The sequence below is a fragment of the Tachyglossus aculeatus genome, unplaced genomic scaffold, assembly GCF_015852505.1.
Source record: "Tachyglossus aculeatus isolate mTacAcu1 unplaced genomic scaffold, mTacAcu1.pri scaffold_78_arrow_ctg1, whole genome shotgun sequence".
NCBI lineage: Eukaryota > Metazoa > Chordata > Mammalia > Monotremata > Tachyglossidae > Tachyglossus > Tachyglossus aculeatus.
The window spans coordinates 1,168,222-1,183,955 of NW_024045093.1; the positions used below are offsets into that span (position 1 = coordinate 1,168,222).

Consider the following 15,734-nt stretch of genomic DNA (forward strand, 5'->3'; position numbering starts at 1 on the left):
AGGGAGAGAGAGTACCTGTGTACCCCCCCTTGTCTTGTTCGTCTCTTATACCCCCCGTTGCCCGGGGGCAGGGTTTTCTCAGGCCATGTAGCACACTCACTCGCCACCATCCAGCCACTAGCCTAGCAACAGCTCTGTCCATCACGAAGCATTTGCTCTTGCTGGCCCCCAGCCACCCGTTGCCAACCATCGCTGGCTGCGGATATGGCCTTGAGGTTGCCTCCGAGCTTTGCAGGTGCAAGCTTGTTTTTCTTGCCCTGGTCCCTTTATCTCCTGTTGTTGAGTCTGTTTGGCCTTGAGCCGTTGGGTACGGTTTGTGTGCACATACTCCCTGTCTCGGCGCCTTCCCACGCTCCCCACGTGTCCCCCTCCCGTTATGGCGGGGACCGCTAAGGGCGTCCGTGCAATGGGAGCATCTCGACCTTAAGCTCGCGGACCACCCGGGCAACAATGGAGCAAAAGAGACGAAGGAGGCACGGGAGGCACATGAGCAAAAGCAAAACCCCCCCAGTGGCGGCAAGTATCGAGACCAGCCAAGGGGCCAATCCCCCTGGTGTCACGCGTTCAATCCAGTCCCAAAGTTCCTCCACCGCGCCCTCCCCACAGCCGAGGTCAACCCAAGCCTTGGGGAAGCGCAGCGACTGGGCGTTGAGCTCGTCAATAAGGTGGCACAGTTCCTGTAACTCGCCGGTCACGTTGGCGGCCAGGAAAAGTCCTTCCAGGTGTTTCTTTACTCCATCCCAGGAGGCAGGGAACGAAGAGTTGGTGGCGTTGCAGCGGAGCGGAAGCACGCAGACATGCCGATACCGGTAGTCACATTTCACCGCCTGCCGTAGGGACAGGAGGCGAACCTCGTCGCCGAGCGTCTCGATCACGTGCTCAAGGCCGAGCAGCTCCTGCTGCAGGGAAGCGTCCAGGTGACGCTGAACCCCCCACGCCAGTTGGGTGGAGTGCATGAAGGCCGAGAGCTGAGACGCGAGGAAACCAGTCCGATCGTACAGATTCAGGATTTGCCATTCCTGGAAGGCGGAAAACGCGAGGTTCGCGATACCCAGCATGGCCTCAAACAATTCCCTGCAGTTGCGCAAGCCGCGCAAGCGGGTCACTAGGGTGTGCCATCGATGATCGGAGGTCTGGGAAAACCAAGGGTCAGCGGACTTAACGGGTATAAGGGTGTAGCGGGGCCGCCGGACCAGCCAAACAGCGTAATCTGCCGCACCCTACGTGGTCATGGGTCGCGCCCGAGACATAAGGACGCATTGTGAGGAACCCGTGGTGGACAAGGAAAAGTCGCCATAAGCTGACCGGGAGGCAGTAAGGTTCCAGCTGGGGTCAGTACTTGGGCAGGCTATAAGCGCGTAAGGGGCAGGGATAAGGGTGTTCCCTTGAAAGGCATAATCATGGTCGGCACAATTGCCCTGCAAGTGCAGGGAAACGTTCAGACCCTCACGGAAAATAATACGATACACCGAGAAAGGGTAATCCTGGCACGTCGCTCCGTCAGGGCAGGTGCACGAGCGGACCCTGACGGTCGCGGTGGGAGAGCGTAGGGAAGTAAAGGCTTTCCAGAGATCGGGGTGGTGCTTCCCCCACGGTAGCGCATAAAGCCCTGGTGTGGCCGCCTCCGTATATGTGCGGTCCCCAATGTGGTCATCCCAGGAGAGCAGGAGGGTACCGTTATCATTACGGGGAATACAGCGGAATATGCCAGTGGAACAGTCAGTTAGAGGCATCCAAACCCCACCCCGACCCTCGGCGCACATTCTCCCAGGACCGGGGAGCGAGCTCGCATTTCGGATAGGGCCAAAATACCCCCCGCTTCCCTCGCTGGATTTTGTGCCTCCGGGGATGCGCTGAAGCGTGCCGTGGATCCCCAGCAGGGTAAGGTTTCGGTGTGTGGGGTGCCCCTGACCTTGGGGTATGTTGACTTCCAGCGCATAAGTGAAATTTAGCAACCACAAGCAAGATCTGGTTACCTCGGGCTGGTTCGAGAAAGCCCCATTGCCGGTGTACCAGCATATGGGGGGACCAGTGCTGCGCAAGATAGCGCCCCGAATACGGATCTCACGCTGGTCAGTGTCTGGGGACTGACCCCGGTGCTGGCCCGTGAGCTTGGTCACGTACCCTTGAAATGAGAGTTGGGGGGAGTCCTCCCTCCAGGAGACCATGCGTAACAAAGGCGCATTGGCGAGGAGGGCCCACCTCCAAACCCCGCTCTGCTCCTCAACATCCTTCAGGTGGCTATTTACCAGAGCAGTCCAGTTAATCCGCATCCCGGCCTCCCTCCCCACCGCGCCCCCGGGAAGAAGAAGGGGAAGGGGAAGGAGGGGGAGGAGGAGGGGAATCAGGGCGCTGGGACTTCCCCTGCGGCTGGGCATCGTCTTCCTCGATGAGGCGGAGGTGTCGCGAGGAGATCCAAACGGGGCCGTCACCTGTGGAGATACAAGTATACCCTCGACCCCGAATTAGTACCGGATCAGGACCGCGCCAATCGCCCTCCACAGTACGCCACATCGCTCGCCCCATAGTGCGTGCGTGCGGGTGGTGGCGCCGGGGTTTCACGGTCGCGGACCTGTGGCAGAGTTGCCGCATGGCGGGGGAGAGTCCCGTCTCCCGATCAACAGATAGAAAGTTATGGGTGTATGTTGCCTTGTCTAGGTCGCACTGCGTGACCCGCTTCCCCACCCCCTGCTTCTGCAGGAGAGTTTTCAGCGTCCTGTTTGCCCTTTCCACTATACCTTGACCGTTAGGGTTGTAAGGTATCCCGGTAATATGGGAGATGCCAAAAGAGGAGAAAAAGAGGGACATGGCTTTGGAGACATAACAGGGGCCATTATCGGTCTTTATCTCCTGGGGTGTGCCTATAGTGGCAAAGCAATGGTACAAATGGTTCTGCACATGTTTTGCGGCTTCTCCGGCTTGGCGTGTTGCCAAGCATGAATCCGGAGAAGGTGTCAATGGTCATATGAATTGTGGAGGTTCCCCAATGGGTGACATCCATTTGCCACAGCTCGTTCGGCATGAGCCCCCGGGGGTTCACACCCGTCGACCCTGCCGGCCGTGGGGTGAACGGAAGACAGCGAGTACAGCGCCGGACAATAGACCGGGCTTCCTCTCTAGTGACCCTATACAGCCGGCGGAGCGAGGTGGCCGGGAGATGGAACTCCCTATGCGCCGCATCCGCGGCATCCAGCCCCATCAGTGACGGCCCTGTGGGGTGTAGGCTGGCATCCACAGTGCGGTTGCCGTCAAAGATCGGCCCTTGTCCGTCCGTGTGGGAACGGACGTGCATGAGGTATACCTTACATTCCCTAGCCGCTACAGCAGCCTGAAGCCGAGAGATCATGTTCCCAATCTCCGAGTGCCGGTCGAAAAGTATGGAGGTTTCGATTCGCCGGGCAAGGTTAACGGCATACAGGCTATCCGAAATAATGTTGATCGCCTGGGGGTAGTTAGTCATCGCCCATATGATAGCGAAAAGTTCATTTCGCTGAGTCGAGCCGTATGGTGTGTCGAGCAGCGACAAGGCACCGGTGGTCTGATTGAAAACCGCCGCCCGGTGTTCCTTGGTGGCGTCCGTAAAGACATTGTCTCCTCTGACCGGAGTATCAGAGATCACCCGAGGGGTCAGAATGTCCGATCCCTCGTATAAGTGGCTAAGAGTCAACGGGGAGCGTTCCGTAAAGGTGGCCTGCTGTAGGAGCATGGCCCACAGGAAGCTGTCCCTGGCTATCGCCTCAAGGTCTCCCATGGCTATCCCGACATGGACTATAGGGTAAGTGGCTGAAAGCGCCACTACCCTCTGTATGGCGTTCTGGCAAAAATGACCGAGAAGCTCAGTCTCCTTTGGGAGAACACGGGAGGGGTTTCGAGGATAACACCATTCGAGAATCTCGGCTCCTTGGTGTATAGCCGCGAAAAGGCTACCCTCCCGAAATATCGTGACCTCCTTTTAGGAGATCGTACAGGGGTTGCATGAGGGCGGAGGGGATGGGCGTTCTCGCGCGTATCCATTGAATCCTCCCTACTAAACCCTGCATATCGTTTAATGTGACATATTTTCGGGGGTCAATTTGGGGTGGTCTTTGAGTCACCCGGGTCTCGGTGACGTCAAACCCAAGGTACGTGTACGGGGCTGATTCTTGTACCTTCTCTGGTGCTACGAATAAACCCTGGGCTGCGAGGGCAGCCACCACTCGCCGGGTGAGCGTCTGTACCTGCCCTTGATCGGGCATACCCAGAAGGATGTCGTCCATGTTATGGACGATCGTCGCCCCCGGGAATTCCTTGCGGAAAGGGGCGAGTATCTGCCCCACGAACCACTGGCATATGGTGGGACTACAAGACATGCCCTGTGGCAGCACCTTCCACTGGTACCGGAGTGCTGGCTCCGCGAAATTCGGGCTCGGGACAGTAAAAGCAAACTTCACCCTGTCGTCAGGGTGTCACGGGATGCTGTAAAAGCAATCCTTAATGTCTATGACCCGGATCTGGTGATTTTTTGGAATCATGTTAGGGGAGGGCAACCCGGGTTGTAGGGGTCCCATTGGCACAATGAGCGCATTGATTTTTCTTAAATCCATGAGGAAGCGCCACTTCCCCGCGGCTTTCTTCTTTATAATGAATATGGGGGCGTTCCAGGGGCTGAACGATTCCTCTAGGTGCCCCTGTGCAAACTGGTGCGCAACTAGTTCCCTCAGCGCCTGCAGCTTGTCCTAGGTCAGGGGCCACTGGTCCACCCATACCGGTGGGTGTGGAAGCCATACCAGTGGGGGTGTTGACAAGCCCCGGAACCCAGTGGCCCCACCTAAAAAGGATCAGCTTCATCTATAAGGTGGGCTCCCAGCCCCTGCAACACATCTCTACCCCACAGATTCATACGGAGCCCTTGAACGCACAGCGGGACGAACGCACCTTGCCTTCCCCGGCATGACCAAATCAACGAACGGCCCGCCTCTCTCGCGGCTTGCAGTCCACCCATGCCTTGCACCCCCATCGAGTGGTTTGCTAGGGGCCACTCCACCGCCCAGCAGCAATCCTGAATAACGGAGCGATCGGCCCCGGTGTCCAGGAGCCCTTTAAGGGGCTTTCCCTCAACTAAGAGGGTCCGCCACGGTTTATCAAGGGTTATTTCTTGTATCATTCCAATAGCCGGGGGCGGGGGATCAGGGGGCGGGGGGTCAAGGGGCGTAGCGCGAGCAATGACCATTCCCGATCCCAGGTATATACCATACGGATGATGGTTGGTGAGGGGAATCTTCCCGGGCCCTTCCCCCCATTCGGATGAATGAACGACCCTCGCCGCTCTTGTCTGAAGCCCCACCACTAGGGCCCTCCAGGGGAGGGGCTGTATTGGGACGTTTACAGTGTCCCCTGGTCGGATTTCCACTGGGGCCAGGCATCGGACTTCAGCCCAAGTGGCTCCCGGGACCGAAGCCTCTGGTACTCCTCTTTCCTGCCCCGCTTCCTCCTTGTCAGTCTGGCAGGTCGCGTCAAACTTACGAATGAGTCTCTCTGGCCCTTGGAAGGCTGCATGGAGGATACCGTGTATAAGAAAGTCCATGTCCTTTAGCTCCCCCGGGTGGGAGTCTTCATAGGCCGTCATCTGTTCACCAATAACGTCCCATCGCTCCTCCGTGATCCCGGAATCAAGTATCCACGGGGAGGTCATAGTTACCTTCCCTATAAATTCCCTTATTGTTTTCAGCTCAATCTTTACCCCTTTACTTTTCAATATCTTGTAACAGTGCCGGGTGTACAATTCCTTATCTTCTGGCTTATATATGGGCAGCGATCATACCGTCCCCATCTTCCCGCCTGACCTTTAGCTACCTGGCCTACGGGGCACTCTCCCTGGTCTTCCCCTATGGGGGTACCCGAGCCCCATGTTGGGCGCCAGTCATTGCTCCCCGGGGTTTCGGGGGCAACTCTCGGGTTCTTACCCTCTCCGGGTCTTCGGGCGTCTCCGGACGCGGGCCGCACGTTCACACCAGGAAGAGTCAGCCAGAGGTCCAAAGCTTGGTTGCCGTTTATTTGCTATCAGCGATTACATGGTTAATAAAGAGAGAGAGAACGAGAGAGAGAGAGAGAAGGAGGGAGAGAGAGTACCTGTGTACCCCCCCTTGTCTTGTTCGTCTCTTATACCCCCCCGTTGCCCGGGGGCAGGGTTTTCTCAGGCCATGTAGCGCACTCACTCGCCACCCTCCAGCCACTAGCCTAGCAACAGCTCTGTCCATCACGAAGCGTTTGCTCTTGCTGGCCCCCAGCTACCCGTTGCCAACCATCGCTGGCTGCAGATATGGCCTTGAGGTTGCCTCCGAGCTTTGCAGGTGCAAGCTTGTTTTTCTTGCCCTGGTCCCTTTATCTCCTGTTGTTGAGTCTGTTTGGCCTTGAGCCGTTGGGTACGGTTTGTGTGCACATACTCCCTGTCTCGGCGCCTTCCCACGCTCCCCACGGTTGAGGAAGAGAGAAAGGAAAGGAGAGAGAAAGGAAGAGAGGGGGGAGAGAAGTGATAAAGGAAATGGAGAAAGAGAGGGAAAGGGAAAGGGAAAACAAGAGTAGAGGAGGTAAGAAGGGTGAAGAAGAGGCTGAGAAAGTGGAGGGAAGGAAGAGAAGTAAACATTCTCACTCTTTCTCTCTCTCTCTCTCTCTCTCTCTCTCTCGCTCTCTGTCTCCGTCACACACACACACACAAATACACACATACACACAAGCACACCTACACTCTCATACTCATTCGCTCATTTGCATACGATCTCTCCCTTAACCACATACGCAGCCCATAAATTTCCTTTTCCCTCAGATGTTTCATCACAAATCATCAATCTTCTTCCCATATTGTCTTTCATTTTCTCCTCCTTTCATCTCTATGACCCATAGTCTCCTCAAAGTATTTTTCATTTTGGTATTTCTCAATGAGTAAATGATCGGGTTCAACACGGGGGTGGTGACAGGGTAGAACACAGCCACCATCTTGTCGACTGAAAACGTGGCGGAGGGCAGCATGTAGATGAAGATGCAAGGTCCAAAAACAAGATCACCACCGTGATATCAGAGCCACAGGTTGAGAGGGTTCTGTGATGTCCTCTAGAACCTCGTGCCTTAAGTGGAGTAAGATACTAACATGTGAAACAACGAATACCAGGAAACTGACTGCAAACAACATCCCACCATTAGCCACAATCAGCAAGCTGTTGACAAAGGTGTCCTCGCAGGCATGTTTCAGCAGAGGGAGCAGGTCACAGAAATAGTGGTCAATCATATTGGGCCCACAGAAGGGTAAGCGGAATACGAGGATAGTTTGAGCCATCGAATGCAAAAAGCCACCCATCCAGGCCATCACAACCAGAAGGCTGCAAACACATCAGCTCATAAAAGAGGTGTAGAGCAGGGGCTTACAGATTCATTCATTCATTCAATTGTATTTATTGAGCGCTTACTGTGTGCAGAGCACTGTACTAAGCGCTTGGGAAGTACAAGTTGGCAACATATAGAGACGGTCCCTAGCCAACAGTGGGCTCACAGTCTAGAAGGGGGAGACAGAGAACAAAACCAAACATTAACAAAATAAAATAAGTAGAATAAAAATGTACAAGTAGAGGTAAGGTGGGGGGATGGAGAGGAGGAGGAGGGGGAGAGGAAGGAGGGGGCTCAGTCTGGGAAGGCCTCCTAGAGGAGGTGAGCTCTCAATAGGGCCTTGAAGGGAGGAAGAGAGCTAGCTTGGCGGATTGGCAGAGGGAGGGCATTCCAGGCCCGGGGGATGACATGGGCCGGGGGTTTTAATCCCAGCTCTGTTACTTCATTCATTCATTCATTCATTCAATCGTATTTATTGAGTGCTTACCGTGTGCAGAGCACTGGACCAAGCGCTTGGGAAGCACAAATTGGCAACACACAGGGACGGTCCCTACTCAACAGCGGGCTCACAGTCTAGAAGGGGGAGACAGCAAAACAAAACATATTAATAAAATAAATATAATAAATATGTACAAGTAAACTAGAGTAATAAATATGTACAAACATATATGCATATATAGAGGTGCTTTGGGGAGGGAAAAGAGGTAGGGCCGGGGGAATGGGAAGGGGGAGGAGGGGGAGAGGCAAATCACTTCACTTCTCTGTGCCTCAGTTACCTCATCCGTAAAATGGCGATTGAGACTGTGAGCCCCACGTGGGACAACCTGATTACCTTGTATTTACCCCAGCGCTTAGAACAATGCTTGGCACCTAGTATGTGCTTAATACCATTATTATTATACAAGGTAATCAGGTTGGACGCAGTCCCTGTCCCACATGGGGCCCCCCATTTTACAGATGAGGTAACTGAGGCCCAGAGAAATAACGTGACTTTCCCAAGACCACACAGCAGTCAGGTAGAGAAGCAGCGTGGCTCAGTGGAAAGAGCCCGGGCTTTGGGCTCATTGCGATCATAGGCCAAAACGGTGAAGAGGAAAATCTTGGTCCCACCAAAGAAATGAATGAAGAATAGCTGAGTCATGCGGTCATTCAAGGAAATCCCTTTCTTTTCAATGCCTAAGTCTAGAATTAGTTCGGAGCAGTTGTAGAGGAGTAACAGGTCTCCACAAAGGACAGATAGCTGAGGAAATAATGCATGCATTAGCCAAGATTCATGCTGACATTAACAGTTACTGAGAAGATTTCCCAGAACAGTGGCTGAATACAAGAGCAGGAATACAAGAAGACATACTTTCTGCACCTCCTTAGTTTGAGAAAGCGCTAGAAAAACAAATTCTGCAACATCGTTTGCAAATGCCATGAACTCCATTCTATAGGTGAATGCAAAGGGTGTTACCAGTGGTGTTGACTCTGTAATGACAAAAGATTGGGGTTTTGTAGCTCAGCAACCGTTGTATGCATCCTTTTCTTCATTTACCTCTTCCTTGAATTCTTTCACTGCTTGAACAAGTTTGATCTTTTGCCTTTTCCTAACTCTCTTCCCTGTTAGAGGCTTGAACAACTCAATTTTCTCCAGTGGTTTTCCCATTTTTCCAATTTGCCTCTTCAGAGTCTTCTCCAGAAGGCATTCCCCTCTACTTCTCTGTTGTTAACTCTCTCCCTGGAGGCTTTGCTCTCCTGTAATCGCCCTCTCCCTCAACTCACTTATTGACCTCATCACCATCATCAATGGTATTTATTGAGCACTTACTAAGTGCAGAGCACTTTATTAAGCGCTTAGGTGAGAACAATACAACAGAGTTGGCAGACACATTCCCTGACCACAAAGAGCTTACACTGCTTCATAAATGACTTCCAGTCTTCTGTTCATCAGAGGGGCAAATGATCAGCATATTTAGCCACCCTTCTTCCCAGATATCTTCTTGCTCTTGCTCTTCACCACCAAACCCTTTCGTTACGGGTAGGGAATGTTGTTCCCTGTTTGTTGTTGCATGGTACTTTCCCAAGCACTTAGCACAGTGCTTTGCACACAGTAAGTGCTCAATAAATACGACTGAATGAATGAATGAACCCTTTCTAGTTATCGCTCACCGTGGCTTGTTTCTCACTTCTCCCTATACTGATACCCTACCATGCTTTCTAAATGTTTTTGTCCATAAAGCCCTCCTTCAACAGTTCATTCATTCATTCATTCAACCGTATTTACTGAGTGCATACTGAGTGCAGAGCACTATACTAAGTTCTTGGGAACTACAATAAAACTTCATGGATGGCCTGTATGGATAGAGAACACATTTGCTAAATTTGAAGGTGACATCCAGCTGGGTGGACTCACTAATGTACTCGAAACTGGAAAAAAATTAAAACCTTGATAAATTGATAAAGTGAATCAGTAGGAAAGAAAATGAATTGGAACAGTCCAAGGAAATACATTTAGGGATGAAAGCAAAACACCACAAAGAATAGAAGGATAAAACACTGGTAAACGGGAAGCATTCATTCATTCATTCAATTGTATTTATTGAGTGCTTACTGTGCAAGGGCTTAGGGAATACAATATAACAGAGTTGGTAAACGATTTCCCTGTCTACAATGAGCTTATTGTCTAGAATGAAGTACAAAAATTAAAGATGCAGAGGGAATAACAAAGCAACAAATGTGTCACCAATATAGTGCCGGTATTTCAATCAATCAATCATTAGTATTGACTGAGCACTTACCATACTAAGTGCTTAGGGGGAGTTCAATAACAATAGAGTTGGAAGACACCATCTTAACCTTACTGGAGCTTACAGTCTAGTAGGTGAGGCAGACTTTAAAACAAATTACATTTCAGGGAAACAGCATCATATAGGGATACATGTTTGACCTTGAGTAAGTCACTTCACTTCTCTGTACTTCAGTTATCTCATCTGTAAAATGGAGATTGAGACTTGAGCCCCACGTGTAAAAGGGACTGTGTCCAACTCTATTTGCCTGTATCCCCCCAAGTGCTTAGTACAGTGCCTGGAACATTAATATTATTATTATTATTATTATTATTGTTATTATTATTATTATTATTATTATTATTATTATATGTACATGAGGGCTTTGGGGATGAGGTGAGCATCAAAGTGTTTAAAGGATAAAGACCCAAGTGTATAACCAACACAGAAGGAAGGGTGAAGAAGATGGAAAATGAGACTTCTAGGAGGAAATATCATTTTAGTAGGGCTACTTGTGGGTCTCATTACTACTTGAAAAGTCAAAATGGTACTGGAATGTGGTTCTAGGGCTATAATGTGCATGAGTTGGGGAGTAACCCTTCCTAGCTACACTAAGTTAGTAAGACCCTTGAGAAAGCTCTTTGGCCATTTTTGATCATTGAACTTAAAGACAAAAGAGGTTGAGAAAATGGAAGGGCTCAACGACCATTTGGAAAACAAATGCTTTGAGAAATGGTTCAAGGAATTAGGTTGATTCAGCTGTAGAAAAGAATGCTAAGGCATATCAACCGTTGGCAAGTGCTTGCAGGATTCCAGGAGGAGGAGGATGCTGGTCAGCTGTTTGTCATGATCTCAGAGGCACTAACAAGTGTACAAAAGTAGCCTGGCCTAATAAATAGAACACAGGTTTGGGATTCAGAAGGACTTGGATCCTAATCCTGCTTCTGCCACTTGTCTGCTTTGTGACCTTGGGTGACCCACTTAAAAATTCTCTGTGCCTCAGTTACCTCATCTGCAAAATGGGGATTGAGACTGTGATTCCCATGTGGGACATGGATTATGTCCAAACTGATTATCTTGACTCCTTTCAAGTGCTACTCCATCCACCTGTGCTTCAGACCCCATTCCCTCTCATTTTATGAAATCTCTCGCCCCTTCCCTCCTACCCCCCTTAACTTCCATCTTCTACCGCTCACTCTGCACTGGTTCCTTCCCCTCTGCCTTCAAATATGCCCACGTCTCCCCCATCCTAAAAAACCCTCTCTTGACCCCACCTCCCCTTCTAGTTATCGCCTTATCCCCATCCTACCATTCCTTTCCAAGCTCCTAGAATGAGTCGTCTATACTCGCTGCCTCGAATTCCTCAACGCCAACTGTCACCTGGACCCCCCTCCAATCTGGCTTCTGTCCACTACAGTCTCCCGAAACTACCCTCTCAAAGGTCACCAATGACCTCCTACTTCCCAAATCCAATGGCTCCTACTTTATCCCGATCCTCCTCGACTTTTCAGCTGCCTTCAACACTGTGGATCACCTCCTCATCACGCTATCCAACCTTGGCTTCACAGACTCTGTCCTCTCCTCTTCTCTTCATCTCTCTGGGCCTTCATTCTCAGTCTCCTTTGTGGGCTCCTCTTCACCCTCCCATCCCTTTACTGTAGGAGTTCCCCAAGGGTCAGTTCTTGGTCCCCTTCTGTTCTGTATCTACACTCACTCCCTTTGTGAACTCATTCCCTCCCATGCCTTCAACTATCATCTCTATGCTGATGACACCCAAATCTGCAACTCTGCCCTTGCTCTCTCTCCCTCCCTCCAGGCTCGTGTCTCCTCCTGCCTTCAGGACATGTCCATCTGGATATCTGCCCACCATCTAAAACTCAATACGTCCATGACTGAACTTCTTATCTTCCTTCCCAAACCCTGCCTTCTCCCTGACTTTACCGTCACTGTAGACAGAACCACCATCCTTCCTATCTTACAAGCCCGCAGCCTTGGTGACATCCTTGACCTCGCTCTCTCATGAACCCCACACATCCAATCCATCACCAAAACCTGCTGGTCTCACCTCCACAACATCGCCAAGAACTGCCCTTTCCTCTCCCTTTCCTGCTGTCCGGATCATCTTTGTGCAGAAATGCTCTGGGCATATTACTCCCCTCCTCAAAAATTTCCAGTGACTGCCTGTCAACCTACGAATCAAGGAAAAGCTCCTCATTCTTGGCATCAAGGCTCTTCATCATCTTGCCCTCTCCTACCTCACCTCTCTTCTCTCCTTCTACAGCCCAGCCCACACCCTCTGCTCCTCTGCTGCTAACCTCTTCACTGTACCTCGTTCTTGCCTGTCCCACCGTCGACCCCTGGCCCACGTCCTTCCCCTGGCCTGGAATACCCTTCCTCCACACATCCGCCAAGCTAGCTCTCTTCCTCCCTTCAAAGCCCTACTGAGAGCTCACCTCCTGCAGGAGGCCTTCCCAGACTGAGCCCCGTTTCCCTCTCCTCCTCCCCATCTCCCTCTCCCTATCTCATTTCCCTCTCCACAGCACTTGTATATATATTTGTACAGATTTATTACTCAATTTTCCTTGTACATAGTTACTATTCCATTTATTTCATTAACGATGTGCATATAGCTTTAATTTAATTTGTTCTGACGATTTTGACACCTGTATACATGTTTTGTTTTGTTGTCTGTCTCCCTCTTCTAGACTGTGAGCCTGTTGTTGGGCAGGGACTGTCTCTATATGTTGCCGACTTGTACTTACCAAGAGCTTAGTACAGTGCTCTGCACAGAGTAGGCACTCAATAAATACGATTGAATGAATGAATGCATTATCTTGCCTATACCCTGGGTAGATACTAAGGGCCTAATAAATAACCATGAAAATAAAAAAGGGGAAATGGGCCTTAGAGCAGGAGAAATCAATCACTCAGTCAATAGTAAGTTTATTGTTGACAGAGGATGTGTCTGTTATACGGTTGTGTAGTACAGTGTTCAGCACAATGTAAGTGTTCAATGAATACAACTGATTAATAATATTGATTGAGTGCTTACTCTTTGCACAGCACTATACTAAGCCCTTGGGTGAATGCATTAGGGTAGGCACTCTCTCCTATCCCTAGAGTCAAGGAGATTACAACCAGATGGTGAAACAGACACCAAAATAAAGTACAGGTAGGAGAAAGTTTAGACAGTAAAGATAGGTACATAAATACAGTGGTTCCAAAGTGCTTAGGTGAAGTAGAATTGCTGGAGTTGTGGAGATTATTTAAATGATTAATCATAGAAGATACCAAAGAAGCAGATTGGAAGTGTTTTGATGATGAGGAGATTAGTGGTATGCTTAAGTGCTAAGGGGAAGGGAATTCCAAGCCAGAAGTGAGGTTGTGAGAAAGGGGTTGCTAATGATAGAGATGAAAGGGAGGCACAATAAACAAACTGGAATGAGAAGAATTAAGTTTCCAACCGGCGATGAGGGGGAAGAAAATATATACTATTTGTATAATCTTCCTTTCTTGAGATATTAAAGTAAAAACTAGAAAGCTACCCAAGTAATAGGGACAAAACTACACACCTTTCTAGAATCAGGGAACAAGACCAGAAAATTGTTCAAGATCCCTTCCAACTCTAAAATTTTATCAACTGATTTATTTTCTTTGCACTCCAGCAATCAATCAATCAATCAATCGTATTTATTGAGAGCTTACTATGTGCAGAGCACTGTACTAAGCGCTTGGGAAGTACAAGTTGGCAACATATAGAGATGGTCCCTACCCAACAGTGGGCTCACAGTCTAGAAGGGGGAGACAGAGAACAAAACCAAACACACTAACAAAATAAAGTAAATAGAATAGATATTTATAAGTAAAATAAATAAATAGAGTAATAAATATGTAGTAACATGTATGCATATATACAGGTGCTGTGGGGAAGGGAAGGAGGTAAGATGGGGGGATGGAGAGGGGGATGAGGAGGAGAGGAAGGAGGGGGCTCAGTCTGGGAAGGCCTCCTGGAGGAGGTGAGCTCTCAGTAGGGCCTTGAAGGGAGGAAGAGAGCTAGCTTGGCGGATGGGAAGAGGAAGGGCACTCCAGGCCCGGGGGATGACGTGGGCCGGGGGTCGATGGTGGAACAGGTGAGAACGAGGTACGGTGAGGAGATTAGCAGCAGAAGAGCAGAGGGTGCGGGGTGGGCTGTAGAAGGAGAGAAGGGAGTTAAGGTAGGAGGGGGTGAGGTGATGGAGAGCCTTGAAGTCGAGGATGAGGAGTTTCTGCCTGATGCCCAGATTGATTGGTAGCCACTGGAGATTTTTGAGGAGGGGAGTAACATGCCCAGAGCGTTTCTGGACAAAGACAGTCTGGGAAGCAGCATGAAGTAAGGATTGAAGTGGGGAGAGACACGAGGATGGGAGATCAGAGAGAAGGATGATGCAGTAGTCCAGATGGGATAGGGTGAGAGTTTGAACGAGCAGGGTAGCGTTTTGGATGGAGAGGAAAGGGTGGATCTTGGCAATGTTGCAGAGCTGAGACCGGCAGGTTTTGGTCACGGCTTGGATGTGAGGGGTGAATGAGAGAGCGGAGTCGAGGATGACACCAAGGTTGCGGGCTTGTGAGACGGGAAGGATGGTAGTGCCGTCAACAGAGATGGGAAAGTCAAGGAGAGGGCAGGGTTTGGGAGGGAAGACAAGGAGTTCAGTCTTCGACATGTTGAGTTTTAGGTGGAGGGCAGACAACCAGATGGAGATGACCTGAAGGTAGGAGGAGATGCGAGCCTGGAGAGAGGGAGAGAGAGCAGGGGCAGAGATGTAGGTCTGGGTGCCATCAGCGTAGAGATGATAGTTGAAGCCGTGGGAGCGAATGAGGTCACCAAGGGAGTGAGTGTAGATCGATAACAGAAGGGGACCAAGCACTGAACCTTGGGAAACCCCCACAGTAAGTGGATGGGAGGGGGAGGAGGAGTCTGCAAAAGAGACTGACAATGAACGACCAGAGAGATAAGAGGAGAACCAGGAGATGACGGAGTCTGTGAAGCCAAGGTCGGATAGTGTGTTGAGGAGAAGGGGGTGGTCCACAGTGTCGAAGGCAGCTGAGAGGTCGAGGACGATAAGGATAGGGTATGAGCCGTTGGATTTGGCAAGCAGGAGGTCATTGGTGACCTTAGAGAGGGCAGTTTCCGTGGAATGTAGGGGACGGAAGCCAGACTGGAGGGGGTCGAGGAGAGAGTTGGTGTTGAGGAATTCGAGGCAGCGCGTGTAGACAACTCGTTTAAGGAGTTCGGAAAGGAATGGTAGGAGGGAGATGGGCCTATAACTAGAAGGTGAGGTGGGGTCAAGAGAGGGTTTTTTAGGATGGGAGAGACATGGGCATGTTTGAAGGCAGAGGGGAAGGAACCAGTGGAGAGTGAGTGGTTGAAGATGGAAGTTAAGGAGGGGAGAAGGGATGGAGCGAGAGATTTCATAAGATGAGAGGGAATGGGGACAGAAGCACAGGTGGCCAGAGTAGCACTTGAGAGGAGGTAGGAGAGCTCCTCTGAGGATACTGCTGGGAAGGATGGGAGAGTAGCAGAGAGTTTTGAGAGCCGGGGAGTTAGAGAAGGGGGGGTGACTTTGGGGAGGT

General features: G+C 50.6%; 1 pseudogene; it reads right to left on the minus strand.

Annotated features, from left to right (window-relative positions):
* Positions 1-6,810: 6,810 nt before the first annotated feature.
* On the minus strand, positions 6,811-9,004 carry LOC119924043 (annotated as a pseudogene).
* Positions 9,005-15,734: the final 6,730 nt, after the last annotated feature.